Source organism: Cyanistes caeruleus, unplaced genomic scaffold, assembly GCF_971803275.1.
Source record: "Cyanistes caeruleus unplaced genomic scaffold, bCyaCae1.hap1.1 HAP1_SCAFFOLD_69, whole genome shotgun sequence".
Classification (NCBI taxonomy): domain Eukaryota; kingdom Metazoa; phylum Chordata; class Aves; order Passeriformes; family Paridae; genus Cyanistes; species Cyanistes caeruleus.
The window spans coordinates 1430054-1451618 of NW_028255886.1; positions in this window are offsets into that span (position 1 = coordinate 1430054).

The following is a 21565-nucleotide window of genomic DNA, read 5'->3' on the forward strand; positions in this document are numbered from 1 at the left end:
ACCCCAATTCCATCTCCTTTGTGGCAACAGACAAGTCATAGCACCTGTGATACTTTCTCTGCGACTCCACAGCTGTGATAGCCCCAGCTTTCCCCTCTCTGTGACATCACTGCAGTGGCAGACTCAGGTTTCCTCTATCTGTGACATCACACCAATGAGGGACCCAGTTTCTCCTCTCCGTGACATCACTGCACTGACAACTCTAATTTATGCCTCTCGGTGACACCACAGCACTCACAGATCCATTACGCCTCTCTCTGTGACATCACATCTGAGAGAGGCCCAATTTCCGCCTCCCTGTGACATCAAAGCACTGACAACTCTAATTTGCGCCTCTCTGTGACACCACAGTAGTGGCTGCCTCAATTTTCCCCTCTCTGTGACATCACACTTAGGACAGCCTCAAATTCATCCCCTTTGGAACACCGCAGCAGTGACAGACACGCTTTCCCCTCTCTCTGACATCACAGCAGTGACAGGCCAAAACTACTCCTCTCTGTGACACCAGAGCAGCGGCAGCCTCAGTATTCTCCTCTCTGTGACATCACACCCATGAGGGAGCCAGTTAAAGGTCTCTGTGACATTACTGCAGTGACAACTCTAAATTACGCCTGTCTGTGACACCACAGTGGTGACAGACGCATTATTCCCCTCTCTGGGACATCACAATCATGACAGAACCAATTTAAATCTCTCTGTGATACCACAGCCCGAACAACCCCAATTCTATTCCCTGTGTGGCAACAGACAAGTCATAGCACCTCTGTAAATTTTTCTGTCACTGCACAACAGTGATCAATCCAGATATCCCCTCTCTGTGACACCACAGCACTGACAGACTCAGGTTTCCTCTATCGTGACATCACAGCCATGGCAGCCTTAATTTCAGCTCTGATGGAACACCACAGCACTGACAGACCCATAATTCCCCTCTCCGTGACATCACAGAAGAGACAGAACCAATTAAAACCTCTCTGACATACCATAGGCATGACAAGCCCAATTCCATCTCCTTTGTGGCAACAGACAAGTCATAACACCTGTGTTAATTTCTCTGAGACTCCACAGCTGTGATAGCCCCAGTTTTCCCCTCTCTGTGACATCACAACTGTGGGAACCCCAATTTACGCCTGCCTGTGACAGCACAGCAGTCAAAGATGCACTTTCCACCCATTATGACATCACAGCACTGACAGGCCAAATTTCACCCTTGCTGTCACCCCACAGATTGAACAAGCCCAACTTACACTTATCTGTAACATTTACAGCGGTGATAGTGCCACTTTTCTCCTCTCTGTGACATGATATCAAAGACAAGTCAGAATTCATCCCCTCTGATAAGCCACAGCAGTGAAAGCCTCAGTTTTCTCCTCTCGGTGAGATCACTGCAATGACAAGTCCAGTTTACACCTCTCTGTGACACCACAGTGGTGACAGACGCATTATTCCCCTCTCTGGGACATCACAGTCATGACAGAACCAATTTAAAACTCTCTGTGATACCACAGCCCTAACAACCCCAATTCCATTCCCTGTGTGGCAACAGACAAGTCATAGCACCTGTGTAACTTTCACTGCACAACAGTGATCAGCCCCAGTTTTCCCCTCTCTGTGACACCACAGCAGGGACAGACTCAGGTTTCCTCTATCTGTGACATCACAGCCACGGCAGCCTTAATTTCAGCCCCAAAGGAACACCACAGCAGTGACAGACCCATAATTCCCCTCTCCGTGACATCACAGAAGAAACAGAACCGATTAAAACCTCCCTTTGATATCATAGCCATGACAACCCCAATTCCATCTCCTTTGTGGCAACAGACAAGTCATAGCACCTGTGATACTTTCTCTGCGACTCCACAGCTGTGATAGCCCCAGCTTTCCCCTCTCTGTGACATCACTGCAGTGGCAGACTCAGGTTTCCTCTATCTGTGACATCACACCAATGAGGGACCCAGTTTCTCCTCTCCGTGACATCACTGCACTGACAACTCTAATTTATGCCTCTCGGTGACACCACAGCACTCACAGATCCATTACGCCTCTCTCTGTGACATCACATCTGAGAGAGGCCCAATTTTCGCCTCCCTGTGACATCAAAGCACTGACAACTCTAATTTGCGCCTCTCTGTGACACCACAGTAGTGGCTGCCTCAATTTTCCCCTCTCTGTGACATCACACTTAGGACAGCCTCAAATTCATCCCCTTTGGAACACCGCAGCAGTGACAGACACGCTTTCCCCTCTCTCTGACATCACAGCAGTGACAGGCCAAAACTACTCCTCTCTGTGACACCAGAGCAGCGGCAGCCTCAGTATTCTCCTCTCTGTGACATCACACCAATGAGGGAGCCAGTTAAAGGTCTCTGTGACATTACTGCAGTGACAACTCTAAATTACGCCTGTCTGTGACACCACAGTGGTGACAGACGCATTATTCCCCTCTCTGGGACATCACAATCATGACAGAACCAATTTAAATCTCTCTGTGATACCACAGCCCGAACAACCCCAATTCTATTCCCTGTGTGGCAACAGACAAGTCATAGCACCTCTGTAAATTTTTCTGTCACTGCACAACAGTGATCAATCCAGATATCCCCTCTCTGTGACACCACAGCACTGACAGACTCAGGTTTCCTCTATCGTGACATCACAGCCATGGCAGCCTTAATTTCAGCTCTGATGGAACACCACAGCACTGACAGACCCATAATTCCCCTCTCCGTGACATCACAGAACAGACAGAACCAATTAAAACCTCTCTGAGATACCATAGGCATGACAAGCCCAATTCCATCTCCTTTGTGGCAACAGACAAGTCATAACACCTGTGTTAATTTCTCTGAGACTCCACAGCTGTGATAGCCCCAGTTTTCCCCTCTCTGTGACATCACAACTGTGGGAACCCCAATTTACGCCTGCCTGTGACAGCACAGCAGTCAAAGATGCACTTTCCACCCATTATGACATCACAGCACTGACAGGCCAAATTTCACCCTTGCTGTCACCCCACAGATTGAACAAGCCCAACTTACACTTATCTGTAACATTTACAGCGGTGATAGTGCCACTTTTCTCCTCTCTGTGACATGATATCAAAGACAAGTCAGAATTCATCCCCTCTGATAAGCCACAGCAGTGAAAGCCTCAGTTTTCTCCTCTCGGTGAGATCACTGCAATGACAAGTCCAGTTTACACCTCTCTGTGACACCACAGTGGTGACAGATGCATTATTCCCCTCTCTGGGACATCACAGTCATGACAGAACCAATTTAAATCTCTCTGTGATACCACAGCCCGAACAACCCCAATTCCATTCCCTGTGTGGCAACAGACAAGTCATAGCACCTGTGTAATTTTCACTGCACAACAGTGATCAGCCCCAGTTTTCCCCTCTCTGTGACACCACAGCAGGGACAGACTCAGGTTTCCTCTATCTGTGACATCACAGCCACGGCAGCCTTAATTTCAGCCCCAAAGGAACACCACAGCAGTGACAGACCCATAATTCCCCTCTCCGTGACATCACAGAAGAAACAGAACCGATTAAAACCTCCCTTTGATATCATAGCCATGACAACCCCAATTCCATCTCCTTTCTGGCAACAGACAAGTCATAGCACCTGTGATACTTTCTCTGCGACTCCACAGCTGTGATAGCCCCAGTTTTCCCCTCTCTGTGACATCACTGCAGTGGCAGACTCAGGTTTCCTCTATCTGTGACATCACACCAATGAGGGACCCAGTTTCTCCTCTCCGTGACATCACTGCACTGACAACTCTAATTTATGCCTCTCGGTGACACCACAGCACTCACAGATCCATTACGCCTCTCTCTGTGACATCACATCTGAGAGAGGCCCAATTTTCGCCTCCCTGTGACATCAAAGTACTGACAACTCTAATTTGCGCCTCTCTGTGACACCACAGTAGTGGCTGCCTCAATTTTCCCCTCTCTGAGACATCACACTTAGGACAGCCTCAAATTCATCCCCTTTGGAACACCGCAGCAGTGACAGACACGCTTTCCCCTCTCTCTGACATCACAGCAGTGACAGGCCAAAACTACTCCTCTCTGTGACACCAGAGCAGCGGCAGCCTCAGTATTCTCCTCTCTGTGACATCACACCAATGAGGGAGCCAGTTAAAGGTCTCTGTGACATTACTGCAGTGACAACTCTAAATTACGCCTGTCTGTGACACCACAGTGGTGACAGACGCATTATTCCCCTCTCTGGGACATCACAATCATGACAGAACCAATTTAAAACTCTCTGTGATACCACAGCCCTAACAACCCCAATTCCATTCCCTGTGTGGCAACAGACAAGTCATAGCACCTGTGTAACTTTCACTGCACAACAGTGATCAGCCCCAGTTTTCCCCTCTCTGTGACACCACAGCAGGGACAGACTCAGGTTTCCTCTATCTGTGACATCACAGCCACGGCAGCCTTAATTTCAGCCCCAAAGGAACACCACAGCAGTGACAGACCCATAATTCCCCTCTCCGTGACATCACAGAAGAAACAGAACCGATTAAAACCTCCCTTTGATATCATAGCCATGACAACCCCAATTCCATCTCCTTTGTGGCAACAGACAAGTCATAGCACCTGTGATACTTTCTCTGCGACTCCACAGCTGTGATAGCCCCAGCTTTCCCCTCTCTGTGACATCACTGCAGTGGCAGACTCAGGTTTCCTCTATCTGTGACATCACACCAATGAGGGACCCAGTTTCTCCTCTCCGTGACATCACTGCACTGACAACTCTAATTTATGCCTCTCGGTGACACCACAGCACTCACAGATCCATTACGCCTCTCTCTGTGACATCACATCTGAGAGAGGCCCAATTTTCGCCTCCCTGTGACATCAAAGCACTGACAACTCTAATTTGCGCCTCTCTGTGACACCACAGAAGTGGCTGCCTCAATTTTCCCCTCTCTGTGACATCACACTTAGGACAGCCTCAAATTCATCCCCTTTGGAACACCGCAGCAGTGACAGACACGCTTTCCCCTCTCTCTGACATCACAGCAGTGACAGGCCAAAACTACTCCTCTCTGTGACACCAGAGCAGCGGCAGCCTCAGTATTCTCCTCTCTGTGACATCACACCAATGAGGGAGCCAGTTAAAGGTCTCTGTGACATTACTGCAGTGACAACTCTAAATTACGCCTGTCTGTGACACCACAGTGGTGACAGACGCATTATTCCCCTCTCTGGGACATCACAATCATGACAGAACCAATTTAAATCTCTCTGTGATACCACAGCCCGAACAACCCCAATTCTATTCCCTGTGTGGCAACAGACAAGTCATAGCACCTCTGTAAATTTTTCTGTCACTGCACAACAGTGATCAATCCAGATATCCCCTCTCTGTGACACCACAGCACTGACAGACTCAGGTTTCTTCTATCTGTGACATCACAGCCATGGCAGCCTTAATTTCAGCTCTGATGGAACACCACAGCACTGACAGACCCATTATTTCCCGCTCTGTGACATCACAGAACAGACAGAACCAATTAAAACCTCTCTGAGATACCATAGGCATGACAAGCCCAATTCCATCTCCTTTGTGGCAACAGACAAGTCATAACACCTGTGTTAATTTCTCTGAGACTCCACAGCTGTGATAGCCCCAGTTTTCCCCTCTCTGTGACATCACAACTGTGGGAACCCCAATTTACGCCTGCCTGCGACAGCACAGCAGTCAAAGATGCACTTTCCACCCATTATGACATCACAGCACTGACAGGCCAAATTTCACCCTTGCTGTCACCCCACAGATTGAACAAGCCCAACTTACACTTATCTGTAACATTTACAGCGGTGATAGTGCCACTTTTCTCCTCTCTGTGACATGATATCAAAGACAAGTCAGAATTCATCCCCTCTGATAAGCCACAGCAGTGAAAGCCTCAGTTTTCTCCTCTCGGTGAGATCACTGCAATGACAAGTCCAGTTTACACCTCTCTGTGACACCACAGTGGTGACAGATGCATTATTCCCCTCTCTGGGACATCACAGTCATGACAGAACCAATTTAAATCTCTCTGTGATACCACAGCCCGAACAACCCCAATTCCATTCCCTGTGTGGCAACAGACAAGTCATAGCACCTGTGTAATTTTCACTGCACAACAGTGATCAGCCCCAGTTTTCCCCTCTCTGTGACACCACAGCAGGGACAGACTCAGGTTTCCTCTATCTGTGACATCACAGCCACGGCAGCCTTAATTTCAGCCCCAAAGGAACACCACAGCAGTGACAGACCCATAATTCCCCTCTCCGTGACATCACAGAAGAAACAGAACCGATTAAAACCTCCCTTTGATATCATAGCCATGACAACCCCAATTCCATCTCCTTTGTGGCAACAGACAAGTCATAGCACCTGTGATACTTTCTCTGCGACTCCACAGCTGTGATAGCCCCAGTTTTCCCCTCTCTGTGACATCACTGCAGTGGCAGACTCAGGTTTCCTCTATCTGTGACATCACACCAATGAGGGACCCAGTTTCTCCTCTCCGTGACATCACTGCACTGACAACTCTAATTTATGCCTCTCGGTGACACCACAGCACTCACAGATCCATTACGCCTCTCTCTGTGACATCACATCTGAGAGAGGCCCAATTTTCGCCTCCCTGTGACATCAAAGCACTGACAACTCTAATTTACGCTTCTCTGTGACACGACAGTAGTGGCTGCCTCAATTTTCCCCTCTCTGTGACATCACACTTAGGACAGCCTCAAATTCATCCCCTTTGGAACACCGCAGCAGTGACAGACACGCTTTCCCCTCTCTCTGACATCACAGCAGTGACAGGCCAAAACTACTCCTCTCTGTGACACCAGAGCAGCGGCAGCCTCAGTATTCTCCTCTCTGTGACATCACACCAATGAGGGAGCCAGTTAAAGGTCTCTGTGACATTACTGCAGTGACAACTCTAAATTACGCCTGTCTGTGACACCACAGTGGTGACAGACGCATTATTCCCCTCTCTGGGACATCACAATCATGACAGAACCAATTTAAATCTCTCTGTGATACCACAGCCCGAACAACCCCAATTCTATTCCCTGTGTGGCAACAGACAAGTCATAGCACCTCTGTAAATTTTTCTGTCACTGCACAACAGTGATCAATCCAGATTTCCCCTCTCTGTGACACCACAGCACTGACAGACTCAGGTTTCTTCTATCTGTGACATCACAGCCATGGCAGCCTTAATTTCAGCTCTGATGGAACACCACAGCACTGACAGACCCATTATTTCCCGCTCTGTGACATCACAGAACAGACAGAACCAATTAAAACCTCTCTGAGATACCATAGGCATGACAAGCCCAATTCCATCTCCTTTGTGGCAACAGACAAGTCATAACACCTGTGTTAATTTCTCTGAGACTCCACAGCTGTGATAGCCCCAGTTTTCCCCTCTCTGTGACATCACAACTGTGGGAACCCCAATTTACGCCTGCCTGTGACAGCACAGCAGTCAAAGATGCACTTTCCACCCATTATGACATCACAGCACTGACAGGCCAAATTTCACCCTTGCTGTCACCCCACAGATTGAACAAGCCCAACTTACACTTATCTGTAACATTTACAGCGGTGATAGTGCCACTTTTCTCCTCTCTGTGACATGATATCAAAGACAAGTCAGAATTCATCCCCTCTGATAAGCCACAGCAGTGAAAGCCTCAGTTTTCTCCTCTCGGTGAGATCACTGCAATGACAAGTCCAGTTTACACCTCTCTGTGACACCACAGCAGGGACAGACTCAGGTTTCCTCTCTCTGTGACATCACAGCCACGGCAGCCTTAATTTCAGCCCCAAAGGAACACCACAGCAGTGACAGACCCATAATTCCCCTCTCCGTGACATCACAGAAGAAACAGAACCGATTAAAACCTCCCTTTGATATCATAGCCATGACAACCCCAATTCCATCTCCTTTCTGGCAACAGACAAGTCATAGCACCTGTGATACTTTCTCTGAGACTCCACAGCTGTGATAGCCCCAGTTTTCCCCTCTCTGTGACATCACTGCAGTGGCAGACTCAGGTTTCCTCTATCTGTGACATCACACCAATGAGGGACCCAGTTTCTCCTCTCCGTGACATCACTGCACTGACAACTCTAATTTATGCCTCTTGGTGACACCACAGCACTCACAGATCCATTACGCCTCTCTCTGTGACATCACATCTGAGAGAGGCCCAATTTTCGCCTCCCTGTGACATCACAGCACTGACAACTCTAATTTGCGCCTCTCTGTGACACGACAGTAGTGGCTGCCTCAATTTTCCCCTCTCTGTGACATCACACTTAGGACAGCCTCAAATTCATCCCCTTTGGAACACCGCAGCAGTGACAGACACGCTTTCCCCTCTCTCTGACATCACAGCAGTGACAGGCCAAAACTACTCCTCTCTGTGACACCAGAGCAGCGGCAGCCTCAGTATTCTCCTCTCTGTGACATCACACCAATGAGGGAGCCAGTTAAAGGTCTCTGTGACATTACTGCAGTGACAACTCTAAATTACGCCTGTCTGTGACACCACAGTGGTGACAGACGCATTATTCCCCTCTCTGGGACATCACAATCATGACAGAACCAATTTAAAACTCTCTGTGATACCACAGCCCGAACAACCCCAATTCCATTCCCTGTGTGGCAACAGACAAGTCATAGCACCTCTGTAAATTTCTCTGTCACTGCACAACAGTGATCACTCCAGTTTTCCCCTCTCTGTGACACCACAGCACTGACAGACTCAGGTTTCCTCTATCGTGACATCACAGCCATGGCAGCCTTAATTTCAGCTCTGATGGAACACCACAGCACTGACAGACCCATAATTCCCCTCTCCGTGACATCACAGAAGAGACAGAACCAATTAAAACCTCTCTGACATACCATAGGCATGACAAGCCCAATTCCATCTCCTTTGTGGCAACAGACAAGTCATAACACCTGTGTTAATTTCTCTGAGACTCCACAGCTGTGATAGCCCCAGTTTTCCCCTCTCTGTGACATCACAACTGTGGGAACCCCAATTTACGCCTGCCTGTGACAGCACAGCAGTCAAAGATGCACTTTCCACCCATTATGACATCACAGCACTGACAGGCCAAATTTCACCCTTGCTGTCACCCCACAGATTGAACAAGCCCAACTTACACTTATCTGTAACATTTACAGCGGTGATAGTGCCAGTTTTCTCCTCTCTGTGACATGATATCAAAGACAAGTCAGAATTCATCCCCTCTGATAAGCCACAGCAGTGAAAGCCTCAGTTTTCTCCTCTCGGTGAGATCACTGCAATGACAAGTCCAGTTTACACCTCTCTGCGACACCACAGTGGTGACAGACGCATTATTCCCCTCTCTGGGACATCACAGTCATGACAGAACCAATTTAAATCTCTCTGTGATACCACAGCCCTAACAACCCCAATTCCATTCCCTGTGTGGCAACAGACAAGTCATAGCACCTGTGTAACTTTCACTGCACAACAGTGATCAGCCCCAGTTTTCCCCTCTCTGTGACACCACAGCAGGGACAGACTCAGGTTTCCTCTATCGTGACATCACAGCCATGGCAGCCTTAATTTCAGCTCTGATGGAACACCACAGCACTGACAGACCCATAATTCCCCTCTCCGTGACATCACAGAAGAGACAGAACCGATTAAAACCTCTCTGTGATATCATAGCCATGAAAACCCCAATTCCATCTCCTTTGTGGCAACAGACAAGTCATAGCACCTGTGATACTTTCTCTGAGACTCCACAGCTGTGATAGCCCCAGTTTTCCCCTCTCTGTGACATCACTGCAGTGGCAGACTCAGGTTTCCTCTATCTGTGACATCACACCAATGAGGGACCCAGTTTCTCCTCTCCGTGACATCACTGCACTGACAACTCTAATTTATGCCTCTCGGTGACACCACAGCACTCACAGATCCATTACGCCTCTCTCTGTGACATCACATCTGAGAGAGGCCCAATTTTCGCCTCCCTGTGACATCAAAGCACTGACAACTCTAATTTACGCTTCTCTGTGACACCACAGTAGTGGCTGCCTCAATTTTCCCCTCTCTGTGACATCACACTTAGGACAGCCTCAAATTCATCCCCTTTGGAACACCGCAGCAGTGACAGACACGCTTTCCCCTCTCTCTGACATCACAGCAGTGACAGGCCAAAACTACTCCTCTCTGTGACACCAGAGCAGCGGCAGCCTCAGTATTCTCCTCTCTGTGACATCACACCAATGAGGGAGCCAGTTAAAGGTCTCTGTGACATTACTGCAGTGACAACTCTAAATTACGCCTGTCTGTGACACCACAGTGGTGACAGACGCATTATTCCCCTCTCTGGGACATCACAATCATGACAGAACCAATTTAAAACTCTCTGTGATACCACAGCCCGAACAACCCCAATTCTATTCCCTGTGTGGCAACAGACAAGTCATAGCACCTGTGTAAATTTCTCTATCACTGCACAACAGTGATCAATCCAGTTTTCCCCTCTCTGTGACACCACAGCAGTGACAGACTCAGGTTTCCTCTATCGTGACATCACAGCCATGGCAGCCTTAATTTCAGCTCTGATGGAACACCACAGCACAGACAGACCCATTATTCCCCGCTCTGTGACATCACAGAACAGACAGAACCAATTAAAACCTCTCTGACATACCATAGGCATGACAACCCCAATTCCATCTCCTTTGTGGCAACAGACATGTCATAACAACTGTGTTAATTTCACTGAGACTCCACAGCTGTGATAGCCCCAGTTTTCCCCTCTCTGTGACATCACAACTGTGGGAACCCCAATTTACGCCTGCCTGTGACAGCACAGCAGTCAAAGATGCACTTTCCACCCATTATGACATCACAGCACTGACAGGCCAAATTTCACCCTTGCTGTCACCCCACAGATTGAACAAGCCCAACTTACACTTATCTGTAACATTTACAGCGGTGATAGTGCCAGTTTTCTCCTCTCTGTGACATGATATCAAAGACAAGTCAGAATTCATCCCCTCTGATAAGCCACAGCAGTGAAAGCCTCAGTTTTCTCCTCTCTGTGAGATCACTGCAATGACAAGTCCAGTTTACACCTGTCTGTGACACCACAGTGGTGACAGACGCATTATTCCCCTCTCTGGGACATCACAGTCATGACAGAACCAATTTAAATCTCTCTGTCATACCACAGCCCGAACAACCCCAATTCTATTCCCTGTGTGGCAACAGACATGTCATAGCACCTGTGTAAATTTCTCTGTCACTGCACAACAGTGATCAGCCCCAGTTTTCCCCTCTCTGTGACACCACAGCAGGGACAGACTCAGGTTTCCTCTATCGTGACATCACAGCCATGGCAGCCTTAATTTCAGCCCCAAAGGAACACCACAGCAGTGACAGACCCATAATTCCCCTCTCCGTGACATCACAGAAGAGACAGAACCGATTAAAACCTCTCTGTGATATCATAGCCATGACAACCCCAATTCCATCTCCTTTGTGGCAACAGACAAGTCATAGCACCTGTGATACTTTCTCTGAGACTCCACAGCTGTGATAGCCCCAGTTTTCCCCTCTCTGTGACATCACTGCAGTGGCAGACTCAGGTTTCCTCTATCTGTGACATCACACCAATGAGGGACCCAGTTTCTCCTCTCCGTGACATCACTGCACTGACAACTCTAATTTATGCCTCTCGGTGACACCACAGCACTCACAGATCCATTACGCCTCTCTCTGTGACATCACATCTGAGAGAGGCCCAATTTTCGCCTCCCTGTGACATCAAAGCACTGACAACTCTAATTTACGCTTCTCTGTGACACCACAGTAGTGGCTGCCTCAATTTTCCCCTCTCTGTGACATCACACTTAGGACAGCCTCAAATTCATCCCCTTTGGAACACCGCAGCAGTGACAGACACGCTTTCCCCTCTCTCTGACATCACAGCAGTGACAGGCCAAAACTACTCCTCTCTGTGACACCAGAGCAGCGGCAGCCTCAGTATTCTCCTCTCTGTGACATCACACCAATGAGGGAGCCAGTTAAAGGTCTCTGTGACATTACTGCAGTGACAACTCTAAATTACGCCTGTCTGTGACACCACAGTGGTGACAGACGCATTATTCCCCTCTCTGGGACATCACAATCATGACAGAACCAATTTAAAACTCTCTGTGATACCACAGCCCGAACAACCCCAATTCTATTCCCTGTGTGGCAACAGATAAGTCATAGCACCTCTGTAAATTTCTCTGTCACTGCACAACAGTGATCAGGACCAGTTTTCCCCTCTCTGTGACACCACAGCAGTGACAGACTCAGGTTTCCTCTATCGTGACATCACAGCCACGGCAGCCTTAATTTCAGCTCTGATGGAACACCACAGCACTGACAGACCCATTATTCCCCGCTCTGTGACATCCCAGAACAGACAGAACCAATTAAAACCTCTCTGACATACCATAGGCATGACAACCCCAATTCCATCTCCTTTGTGGCAACAGACAAGTCATAACACCTGTGTTACTTTCTCTGAGACTCCACAGCTGTGATAGCCCCAGTTTTCCCCTCTCTGTGACATCACAACTGTGGGAACCCCAATTTACGCCTGCCTGTGACAGCACAGCAGTCAAAGATGCACTTTCCACCCATTATGACATCACAGCACTGACAGGCCAAATTTCACCCTTGCTGTCACCCCACAGATTGAACAAGCCCAACTTACACTTATCTGTAACATTTACAGCGGTGATAGTGCCACTTTTCTCCTCTCTGTGACATGATATCAAAGACAAGTCAGAATTCATCCCCTCTGATAAGCCACAGCAGTGAAAGCCTCAGTTTTCTCCTCTCGGTGAGATCACTGCAATGACAAGTCCAGTTTACACCTCTCTGTGACACCACAGTGGTGACAGACGCATTATTCCCCTCTCTGGGACATCACAGTCATGACAGAACCAATTTAAATCTCTCTGTGATACCACAGCCCGAACAACCCCAATTCTATTCCCTGTGTGGCAACAGACAAGTCATAGCACCTGTGTAAATTTCTCTGTCACTGCACAACAGTGATCAGCCCCAGTTTTCCCCTCTCTGTGACACCACAGCAGTGACAGACTCAGGTTTCCTCTATCGTGACATCACAGCCATGGCAGCCTTAATTTCAGCTCTGATGGAACACCACAGCAGTGACAGACCCATAATTCCCCTCTCCGTGACATCACAGAAGAGACAGAACCGATTAAAACCTCTCTGTGATATCATAGCCATGAAAACCTCAATTCCATCTCCTTTGTGGCAACAGACAAGTCATAGCACCTGTGATACTTTCTCTGAGACTCCACAGCTGTGATAGCCCCAGTTTTCCCCTCTCTGTGACATCACTGCAGTGGCAGACTCAGGTTTCCTCTATCTGTGACATCACACCAATGAGGGACCCAGTTTCTCCTCTCCGTGACATCACTGCACTGACAACTCTAATTTATGCCTCTCGGTGACACCACAGCACTCACAGATCCATTACGCCTCTCTCTGTGACATCACATCTGAGAGAGGCCCAATTTTCGCCTCCCTGTGACATCAAAGCACTGACAACTCTAATTTACGCTTCTCTGTGACACGACAGTAGTGGCTGCCTCAATTTTCCCCTCTCTGTGACATCACACTTAGGACAGCCTCAAATTCATCCCCTTTGGAACACCGCAGCAGTGACAGACACGCTTTCCCCTCTCTCTGACATCACAGCAGTGACAGGCCAAAACTACTCCTCTCTGTGACACCAGAGCAGCGGCAGCCTCAGTATTCTCCTCTCTGTGACATCACACCAATGAGGGAGCCAGTTAAAGGTCTCTGTGACATTACTGCAGTGACAACTCTAAATTACGCCTGTCTGTGACACCACAGTGGTGACAGACGCATTATTCCCCTCTCTGGGACATCACAATCATGACAGAACCAATTTAAAACTCTCTGTGATACCACAGCCCGAACAACCCCAATTCTATTCCCTGTGTGGCAACAGACAAGTCATAGCACCTGTGTAAATTTCTCTGTCACTGCACAACAGTGATCAATCCAGTTTTCCCCTCTCTGTGACACCACAGCAGTGACAGACTCAGGTTTCCTCTATCGTGACATCACAGCCATGGCAGCCTTAATTTCAGCTCTGATGGAACACCACAGCACAGACAGACCCATTATTCCCCGCTCTGTGACATCACAGAACAGACAGAACCAATTAAAACCTCTCTGACATACCATAGGCATGACAACCCCAATTCCATCTCCTTTGTGGCAACAGACATGTTATAACAACTGTGTTAATTTCACTGAGACTCCACAGCTGTGATAGCCCCAGTTTTCCCCTCTCTGTGACATCACAACTGTGGGAACCCCAATTTACGCCTGCCTGTGACAGCACAGCAGTCAAAGATGCACTTTCCACCCATTATGACATCACAGCACTGACAGGCCAAATTTCACCCTTGCTGTCACCCCACAGATTGAACAAGCCCAACTTACACTTATCTGTAACATTTACAGCGGTGATAGTGCCAGTTTTCTCCTCTCTGTGACATGATATCAAAGACAAGTCAGAATTCATCCCCTCTGATAAGCCACAGCAGTGAAAGCCTCAGTTTTCTCCTCTCTGTGAGATCACTGCAATGACAAGTCCAGTTTACACCTCTCTGCGACACCACAGTGGTGACAGACGCATTATTCCCCTCTCTGGGACATCACAGTCATGACAGAACCAATTTAAATCTCTCTGTCATACCACAGCCCGAACAACCCCAATTCCATTCCCTGTGTGGCAACAGACAAGTCATAGCACCTGTGTAATTTTCACTGCACAACAGTGATCAGGCCCAGTTTTCCCCTCTCTGTGACACCACAGCAGGGACAGACTCAGGTTTCCTCTATCTGTGACATCACAGCCACGGCAGCCTTAATTTCAGCCCCAAAGGAACACCACAGCAGTGAAAGACCCATAATTCCCCTCTCCGTGACATCACAGAAGAAACAGAACCGATTAAAACCTCCCTTTGATATCATAGCCATGACAACTCCAATTCCATCTCCTTTGTGGCAACAGACAAGTCATAGCACCTGTGATACTTTCTCTGAGACTCCACAGCTGTGATAGCCCCAGTTTTCCCCTCTCTGTGACATCACTGCAGTGGCAGACTCAGGTTTCCTCTATCTGTGACATCACACCAATGAGGGACCCAGTTTCTCCTCTCCGTGACATCACTGCACTGACAACTCTAATTTATGCCTCTCGGTGACACCACAGCACTCACAGATCCATTACGCCTCTCTCTGTGACATCACATCTGAGAGAGGCCCAATTTTCGCCTCCCTGTGACATCAAAGTACTGACAACTCTAATTTGCGCCTCTCTGTGACACCACAGTAGTGGCTGCCTCAATTTTCCCCTCTCTGAGACATCACACTTAGGACAGCCTCAAATTCATCCCCTTTGGAACACCGCAGCAGTGACAGACACGCTTTCCCCTCTCTCTGACATCACAGCAGTGACAGGCCAAAACTACTCCTCTCTGTGACACCAGAGCAGCGGCAGCCTCAGTATTCTCCTCTCTGTGACATCACACCAATGAGGGAGCCAGTTAAAGGTCTCTGTGACATTACTGCAGTGACAACTCTAAATTACGCCTGTCTGTGACACCACAGTGGTGACAGACGCATTATTCCCCTCTCTGGGACATCACAATCATGACAGAACCAATTTAAAACTCTCTGTGATACCACAGCCCTAACAACCCCAATTCCATTCCCTGTGTGGCAACAGACAAGTCATAGCACCTGTGTAACTTTCACTGCACAACAGTGATCAGCCCCAGTTTTCCCCTCTCTGTGACACCACAGCAGGGACAGACTCAGGTTTCCTCTATCTGTGACATCACAGCCACGGCAGCCTTAATTTCAGCCCCAAAGGAACACCACAGCAGTGACAGACCCATAATTCCCCTCTCCGTGACATCACAGAAGAAACAGAACCGATTAAAACCTCCCTTTGATATCATAGCCATGACAACCCCAATTCCATCTCCTTTGTGGCAACAGACAAGTCATAGCACCTGTGATACTTTCTCTGCGACTCCACAGCTGTGATAGCCCCAGCTTTCCCCTCTCTGTGACATCACTGCAGTGGCAGACTCAGGTTTCCTCTATCTGTGACATCACACCAATGAGGGACCCAGTTTCTCCTCTCCGTGACATCACTGCACTGACAACTCTAATTTATGCCTCTCGGTGACACCACAGCACTCACAGATCCATTACGCCTCTCTCTGTGACATCACATCTGAGAGAGGCCCAATTTTCGCCTCCCTGTGACATCAAAGCACTGACAACTCTAATTTACGCCTCTCTGTGACACCACAGTAGTGCCTGCCTCAATTTTCCCCTCTCTGTGACATCACACTTAGGACAGCCTCAAATTCATCCCCTTTGGAACACCGCAGCAGTGACAGACACGCTTTCCCCTCTCTCTGACATCACAGCAGTGACAGGCCAAAACTACTCCTCTCTGTGACACCAGAGCAGCGGCAGCCTCAGTATTCTCCTCTCTGTGACATCACACCAATGAGGGAGCCAGTTAAAGGTCTCTGTGACATTACTGCAGTGACAACTCTAAATTACGCCTGTCTGTGACACCACAGTGGTGACAGACGCATTATTCCCCTCTCTGGGACATCACAATCATGACAGAACCAATTTAAATCTCTCTGTGATACCACAGCCCGAACAACCCCAATTCTATTCCCTGTGTGGCAACAGACAAGTCATAGCACCTCTGTAAATTTTTCTGTCACTGCACAACAGTGATCAATCCAGATATCCCCTCTCTGTGACACCACAGCACTGACAGACTCAGGTTTCTTCTATCTGTGACATCACAGCCATGGCAGCCTTAATTTCAGCTCTGATGGAACACCACAGCACTGACAGACCCATTATTTCCCGCTCTGTGACATCACAGAACAGACAGAACCAATTAAAACCTCTCTGAGATACCATAGGCATGACAAGCCCAATTCCATCTCCTTTGTGGCAACAGACAAGTCATAACACCTGTGTTAATTTCTCTGAGACTCCACAGCTGTGATAGCCCCAGTTTTCCCCTCTCTGTGACATCACAACTGTGGGAACCCCAATTTACGCCTGCCTGCGACAGCACAGCAGTCAAAGATGCACTTTCCACCCATTATGACATCACAGCACTGACAGGCCAAATTTCACCCTTGCTGTCACCCCACAGATTGAACAAGCCCAACTTACACTTATCTGTAACATTTACAGCGGTGATAGTGCCACTTTTCTCCTCTCTGTGACATGATATCAAAGACAAGTCAGAATTCATCCCCTCTGATAAGCCACAGCAGTGAAAGCCTCAGTTTTCTCCTCTCGGTGAGATCACTGCAATGACAAGTCCAGTTTACACCTCTCTGTGACACCACAGTGGTGACAGATGCATTATTCCCCTCTCTGGGACATCACAGTCATGACAGAACCAATTTAAATCTCTCTGTGATACCACAGCCCGAACAACCCCAATTCCATTCCCTGTGTGGCAACAGACAAGTCATAGCACCTGTGTAATTTTCACTGCACAACAGTGATCAGCCCCAGTTTTCCCCTCTCTGTGACACCACAGCAGGGACAGACTCAGGTTTCCTCTATCTGTGACATCACAGCCACGGCAGCCTTAATTTCAGCCCCAAAGGAACACCACAGCAGTGACAGACCCATAATTCCCCTCTCCGTGACATCACAGAAGAAACAGAACCGATTAAAACCTCCCTTTGATATCATAGCCATGACAACCCCAATTCCATCTCCTTTGTGGCAACAGACAAGTCATAGCACCTGTGATACTTTCTCTGCGACTCCACAGCTGTGATAGCCCCAGTTTTCCCCTCTCTGTGACATCACTGCAGTGGCAGACTCAGGTTTCCTCTATCTGTGACATCACACCAATGAGGGACCCAGTTTCTCCTCTCCGTGACATCACTGCACTGACAACTCTAATTTATGCCTCTCGGTGACACCACAGCACTCACAGATCCATTACGCCTCTCTCTGTGACATCACATCTGAGAGAGGCCCAATTTTCGCCTCCCTGTGACATCAAAGCACTGACAACTCTAATTTACGCTTCTCTGTGACACGACAGTAGTGGCTGCCTCAATTTTCCCCTCTCTGTGACATCACACTTAGGACAGCCTCAAATTCATCCCCTTTGGAACACCGCAGCAGTGACAGACACGCTTTCCCCTCTCTCTGACATCACAGCAGTGACAGGCCAAAACTACTCCTCTCTGTGACACCAGAGCAGCGGCAGCCTCAGTATTCTCCTCTCTGTGACATCACACCAATGAGGGAGCCAGTTAAAGGTCTCTGTGACATTACTGCAGTGACAACTCTAAATTACGCCTGTCTGTGACACCACAGTGGTGACAGACGCATTATTCCCCTCTCTGGGACATCACAATCATGACAGAACCAATTTAAATCTCTCTGTGATACCACAGCCCGAACAACCCCAATTCTATTCCCTGTGTGGCAACAGACAAGTCATAGCACCTCTGTAAATTTTTCTGTCACTGCACAACAGTGATCAATCCAGATTTCCCCTCTCTGTGACACCACAGCACTGACAGACTCAGGTTTCTTCTATCTGTGACATCACAGCCATGGCAGCCTTAATTTCAGCTCTGATGGAACACCACAGCACTGACAGACCCATTATTTCCCGCTCTGTGACATCACAGAACAGACAGAACCAATTAAAACCTCTCTGAGATACCATAGGCATGACAAGCCCAATTCCATCTCCTTTGTGGCAACAGACAAGTCATAACACCTGTGTTAATTTCTCTGAGACTCCACAGCTGTGATAGCCCCAGTTTTCCCCTCTCTGTGACATCACAACTGTGGGAACCCCAATTTACGCCTGCCTGTGACAGCACAGCAGTCAAAGATGCACTTTCCACCCATTATGACATCACAGCACTGACAGGCCAAATTTCACCCTTGCTGTCACCCCACAGATTGAACAAGCCCAACTTACACTTATCTGTAACATTTACAGCGGTGATAGTGCCACTTTTCTCCTCTCTGTGACATGATATCAAAGACAAGTCAGAATTCATCCCCTCTGATAAGCCACAGCAGTGAAAGCCTCAGTTTTCTCCTCTCGGTGAGATCACTGCAATGACAAGTCCAGTTTACACCTCTCTGCGACACCACAGTGGTGACAGACGCATTATTCCCCTCTCTGGGACATCACAGTCATGACAGAACCAATTTAAATCTCTCTGTGATACCACAGCCCTAACAACCCCAATTCCATTCCCTGTGTGGCAACAGACAAGTCATAGCACCTGTGTAACTTTCACTGCACAACAGTGATCAGCCCCAGTTTTCCCCTCTCTGTGACACCACAGCAGGGACAGACTCAGGTTTCCTCTATCGTGACATCACAGCCATGGCAGCCTTAATTTCAGCTCTGATGGAACACCACAGCACTGACAGACCCATAATTCCCCTCTCCGTGACATCACAGAAGAGACAGAACCGATTAAAACCTCTCTGTGATATCATAGCCATGAAAACCCCAATTCCATCTCCTTTGTGGCAACAGACAAGTCATAGCACCTGTGATACTTTCTCTGAGACTCCACAGCTGTGATAGCCCCAGTTTTCCCCTCTCTGTGACATCACTGCAGTGGCAGACTCAGGTTTCCTCTATCTGTGACATCACACCAATGAGGGACCCAGTTTCTCCTCTCCGTGACATCACTGCACTGACAACTCTAATTTATGCCTCTCGGTGACACCACAGCACTCACAGATCCATTACGCCTCTCTCTGTGACATCACATCTGAGAGAGGCCCAATTTTCGCCTCCCTGTGACATCAAAGCACTGACAACTCTAATTTACGCTTCTCTGTGACACCACAGTAGTGGCTGCCTCAATTTTCCCCTCTCTGTGACATCACACTTAGGACAGCCTCAAATTCATCCCCTTTGGAACACCGCAGCAGTGACAGACACGCTTTCCCCTCTCTCTGACATCACAGCAGTGACAGGCCAAAACTACTCCTCTCTGTGACACCAGAGCAGCGGCAGCCTCAGTATTCTCCTCTCTGTGACATCACACCAATGAGGGAGCCAGTTAAAGGTCTCTGTGACATTACTGCAGTGACAACTCTAAATTACGCCTGTCTGTGACACCACAGTGGTGACAGACGCATTATTCCCCTCTCTGGGACATCACAATCATGACAGAACCAATTTAAAACTCTCTGTGATACCACAGCCCGAACAACCCCAATTCTATTCCCTGTGTGGCAACAGACAAGTCATAGCACCTGTGTAAATTTCTCTATCACTGCACAACAGTGATCAATCCAGTTTTCCCCTCTCTGTGACACCACAGCAGTGACAGACTCAGGTTTCCTCTATCGTGACATCACAGCCATGGCAGCCTTAATTTCAGCTCTGATGGAACACCACAGCACAGACAGACCCATTATTCCCCGCTCTGTGACATCACAGAACAGACAGAACCAATTAAAACCTCTCTGACATACCATAGGCATGACAACCCCAATTCCATCTCCTTTGTGGCAACAGACATGTCATAACAACTGTGTTAATTTCACTGAGACTCCACAGCTGTGATAGCCCCAGTTTTCCCCTCTCTGTGACATCACAACTGTGGGAACCCCAATTTACGCCTGCCTGTGACAGCACAGCAGTCAAAGATGCACTTTCCACCCATTATGACATCACAGCACTGACAGGCCAAATTTCACCCTTGCTGTCACCCCACAGATTGAACAAGCCCAACTTACACTTATCTGTAACATTTACAGCGGTGATAGTGCCAGTTTTCTCCTCTCTGTGACATGATATCAAAGACAAGTCAGAATTCATCCCCTCTGATAAGCCACAGCAGTGAAAGCCTCAGTTTTCTCCTCTCTGTGAGATCACTGCAATGACAAGTCCAGTTTACACCTGTCTGTGACACCACAGTGGTGACAGACGCATTATTCCCCTCTCTGGGACATCACAGTCATGACAGAACCAATTTAAATCTCTCTGTCATACCACAGCCCGAACAACCCCAATTCTATTCCCTGTGTGGCAACAGACATGTCATAGCACCTGTGTAAATTTCTCTGTCACTGCACAACAGTGATCAGCCCCAGTTTTCCCCTCTCTGTGACACCACAGCAGGGACAGACTCAGGTTTCCTCTATCGTGACATCACAGCCATGGCAGCCTTAATTTCAGCCCCAAAGGAACACCACAGCAGTGACAGACCCATAATTCCCCTCTCCGTGACATCACAGAAGAGACAGAACCGATTAAAACCTCTCTGTGATATCATAGCCATGACAACCCCAATTCCATCTCCTTTGTGGCAACAGACAAGTCATAGCACCTGTGATACTTTC